General features: G+C 33.9%; 1 pseudogene; it reads right to left on the reverse strand.

Annotated features, from left to right (window-relative positions):
- Positions 1-3,321: 3,321 nt before the first annotated feature.
- LOC127738466 (uncharacterized) lies at positions 3,322-4,330 on the reverse strand (annotated as a pseudogene).
- Between the last annotated feature and the right edge of the window lie 405 nt (positions 4,331-4,735).

Here is a 4,735-nt window from a genome sequence, read left to right on the forward strand (position 1 = left end):
CTGCTATGCATTTTAAACTCTTTAGCTTAACTAGAAGTGGTTGAACCAATTACACATCCCTAATTGTTATGAGCATGCCAATTACAATACCACCACTTTGGTCTCGAACGTTGGAACTCTTAAATTTTTCCCTTACAAAAGATTTCTGCTTGTATGCCAATAGACTAACAAGGGGATATGGACTTTCATCAAAATAAGATAAATCTGTGATTTTTTTAAAATTCAAGGGAATTTAATATTAATTTCATCCAAGATAGATAGGTCTATAAAACAACAAACATTGTAGATACATTTGTACAAAACAGCAGCCGGTGTTTCAAAATTCCACATAGCAAATCTGAACAATATAAACCGTCATTCTTTGTAAACACATTTTTTTACTGGAATAGACTACCAAACAATCTCGTGTGTACCAATACAATTGAGAGCTTTAAAACTTCGGTTGCTCTCACATCGTTGGATTAATTTTCCAGCGCCTCTCTTCCGTTGGCGTTGCCATTGATGCATATCCTGGCCCTGCAACGTACTTATTCAGATTCAGGTCTATGTCTGTTGAAACAATAATCCGGGATGACGATGGTTCTAACGAACATTGATGTGATCGTGGTCATCTAAAGACAGATTTTTAATATTTGTCTCCTAGAACAGGTCTTTATAGATAAAACGAGATGCATTTCGGATAACTGTGTGTTCAGTAACTACTTGTCCACGACAATGAGCTGACAAAACTACATGTTGGCATCCCGATTTTTGACCTTTTATTTACAATTCGATTTATCACACGTGCGTTTGAATCGAACGAAGCAATATATGCACAAGAAAAACGTCTATGTGAAAAAAAAAAATTCAAGGAGAAACAAAATTTGGAGCGGCATGCGGCCCAAAAATTTGCGGAAGCGGTAATTTTTTTTTTATTGAAAAGTAAATTTCACCAAAACAGGAGCGGGAAAATCCAAAGAACTATTAATCAAATTGGTGTGGCCTTATCTTATTTTAAAGTCTGAATCTTGGTAAAAAAAAACAAGATTTTCTTTTACCTGAAAAACACACCTGTACTGACGGCAATAAAAACCTTATAAAGGTGCTTCTTGTTTGACATGTGTTTTTTTTCTAACAAAACTTAATTCACCTAAATTATTGAATAAAAACTACATAGGTTTCATGGTAACATACAATAGTTATATAACTACCTTTTAAACTGACGCAACAACAGCCAACAAAATCGCTGAAATTGTTTAACCTGATATCAAAAATATATCTATTCTTATTATAATTTAGCATATTTATACTCTGTTGGAGCAGTGTTTATGTTAGGAACTTATCCCTGTTTATGAAGATCCGACGTGGGGGCATGCACGAGGGCAATGCATCTATTCAGTTCAGACATGCAAACGACTAACAATTGGTAAGAGGATAAGTTATTGCTGAGAAATGGCAAGTTGACAATTGGAAAGTTGAAATTACCATGTGTCATAGGTTTTAGTTTGAAGTAGTCTATCTGTGTCAATATCGAGGAACAGATCAAAATATGTATCAGATCTTTTACCATCAGAGGTTTCCTTAATCTCAAGTTCATTGAGTCATATGAGATGCAAAACACGCACTGAAATGTGGTTTATTAAGTGACTTGACATCCTCTATTAATTATTATCTAAATGTGAAATTAAGAACTTTGCAAATAGTCAAAAACCTTTTTTTATTCAGCTTTTAAAAAATTGTATTCTACAGCCACTTATGGTAAGCATGACACTTGGCTTTCTAAAAGATTAAATGACATAGACACATAACCCATCCGGAGCAAGTTTTGGTGGGATTCAAGTTTTTCAGTTTATAGTTTTCTAGGTTTTATATGCTGTTGTTTGAATCTTGGTCATTTTTCGTTTTGTGCCATGGCGTTGTCAGTTTGTTTTCGGCTTATGAGTTTGAATGTTTGTATTTATGAAGATTTTGTATGAAATGCTCCATATGATTACAAAAACAAGTTACAATCCACTAACACAAGAATTAAGTTGACTATCAAAAAGTGCAGCATTTTGATGGTATCATCTTTGATGTATTTGATATTTGAATCAGTGCAGTTCTTTACAATGTAAAAATATGACCTAAAACAACAAATGTGTATCTACAATTTCCAATTTTATAGTTAAAGCTCTGTTTAATGAGAGGATGTATTCGAACCTTCGATTGAGATTTGAGAATAGTATTGTAAATCGTAGGAAAATCACTAGTTTTACTATTTTTAGCAGAATTTCACAGAATTTAATGATTATCATTGCAGATTTTGTAGTAGAAGAACATTTTACGAATTCAAATCTAATTGACACCACTGTTTGAATATACCTCATTGCTATTAATCATTCTTTATAGGTTTGTGTGAAGTTTAAAAATCTTGTATAAAAACGGGAGATTTTCATTATCGTTTGTTATATTACTAACAAAGGAAAAAAGTACAGATTTGTGATTACTCAACTCCCATGTTTTGTGAATGATTTATATGTGATGGATATATGTGATATTCGAAGTTTTGCTGTGAATTTCAATTCTTTAGTGAGACATATGAAAACAATACTGTCTACAATTTTTTTTTCGGGAACAACATTATATTTAATGTGAAGATGAAGATAAAGCATCAACACCCTCTGGCGTATTAAAAGGGTTAAAAAAACTAGTGCTCATTATATATCGTAGATTTTGAATGTGCTCCTGAATGCATCACCGATCAGCTTTGACCCCTTCAGATAAAGCGTCCAGTTTTGGATCATCTGATTCGCACTTTATTCATTTTCTAGCATAGTCCGGCGCTGGATCCATCGTAACCTAGAATTCTTCTTTTGGACCCTTGGATTATAACTCTTTTAGTTATTCATTGTTCCTGTAAGTATCCTGCTAATGCAAATGTTTCATTTATCTTAAAATGTACATCTCTTTAAACGATGTTTGAAACATTTAAAAAACAAGAATATATTTGATATTATGTGTGTCCCCAGTTATAGTTTCATGGCAAGAAATAGATTGTCCTATTTAAGTCCTCTGCATACTCTCTAAGATTTACTAAAAAAAATGAAAAGCTGAATCTAACAACAAATTGACTTCTACATCGACATAGGAACATGAAAAACCTTCATTTGAAAATAGAACCATGGTAATACGTCGCACTTCAGCGTTAACACCAACAGACTTTGGTGTAGCTATCAACAAGATGGCATCACAATGCCACTTAAAACGTCATATTGCGAATAGGATTAAAAAAATAACTGAGTAGCATTATTATTCTGGTAGTTTGCTTATTTACATGCAACATGATTGCATCTTTAACAGTGCTCACCCATGTATATTATGAGCCATTCTATCAGATTGCAAGCCTTGATGGTTCATTACACCCTGTGTATTAGCATTGTTATCAGAAAGTGCAAGCATGATAGCACCTCCTTCCCTTATGCTGTGTGCAGTTTCACCTTCAAAAATGCCAAGTGTGATGAGATAACCCCTGAAATGCCCATAGATAGAAGAATATGATACATGTTTTTCGAGCACTCTACCCGATTCTGTAATTATTCTAGATAGATAGCCAGATTTCAGGGAAATTTCGTAATTTTTCATGAACGTATGATATGACTCAAGCCCAGAAACAGGACAAACAATTTTTTATCATCGCATCTTTTCAGAACAAATGTGTTGCATTTATTTGATCCGCCACGCAGTGTTTTCGCAAATGTGTGTTTAAAGACAAAACCACTATCATCATTCAATTTCTTAACTTCTTGTGATAGGAAAAAAAACCTGTAATTTCAAAAGAGCTTGATCTCTTTGCAAAACAAATCTTTCCCGCAAAGTAAGGTCATATCTTTTTAATTCCCTACTAATATATACGGTTATCGAACGGACTTTGTTTATAAAAAATGGTTTTGCTTGTTTCGATACAATGTGGGCTCTAGCCTGTTCTTCCTGGACTGTTTTCAAATATGTTTTAATTGCTTCCGAAGCAGCAGGGCTGTCCGCATTTAAAGCTGCATTCTAAGTTCTGACTCTGCCGACGGACTCAAATGTCAGTAAGGTATGAAATTAGGTTTTCAACAGTTCCGGAAGCCAATCAAATAGGGCAAAGACAAGCTGTAACAAACTTTTTACCCAAATTGATGCACGATTTAACATGGATTTGTGTTTTACCATTATTATCTTTCCAGACCAGAAATCTCTTAACATCGTGAGGAGAAACTATGTCAAGACACTGTTTATGTGTTAATATATCTAAAAAATCTAAAAACATTTCTTGAAGAGATTCTCTTCTTCTACGATGGAATGAATCTATTGATTGGTTATAAAGTTGCATAATTCTGTCGTCAATTCTTTTCAGATCAACAACCACAGCCTGAAATATTTCATTATAAAAGTGATAACCTATATGCAACTTTGGATCACATCAAACCTCTTTTATAATAGGTAACCATATCGGTGCTTGATCCCACAAAAGTGTGATAAAAGTGCACTGTCTTACACGCTGTTCTATCAGAAAAGCTAAAAGCTGGTTAATAATGTTTATAGGCGGGTAAACGTAAGAATTCGTTTCTAAAGAAACATCTTGTGCAAATATATCTACACCTGCAGAGAACGGAGAAGGTGCTAGGGTAAAATGTTAAAGTTTTTTACCTGACGTCGTCGTCATAGCATTTGAATCAAGTGACATTAGATCAACAGTATGTGGTCCGTAAGTACTTTCTACTCAGGACCAGCTTTC

The sequence above is a fragment of the Mytilus californianus genome, unplaced genomic scaffold, assembly GCF_021869535.1.
Source record: "Mytilus californianus isolate M0D057914Y unplaced genomic scaffold, xbMytCali1.0.p SCAF_1, whole genome shotgun sequence".
Classification (NCBI taxonomy): domain Eukaryota; kingdom Metazoa; phylum Mollusca; class Bivalvia; order Mytilida; family Mytilidae; genus Mytilus; species Mytilus californianus.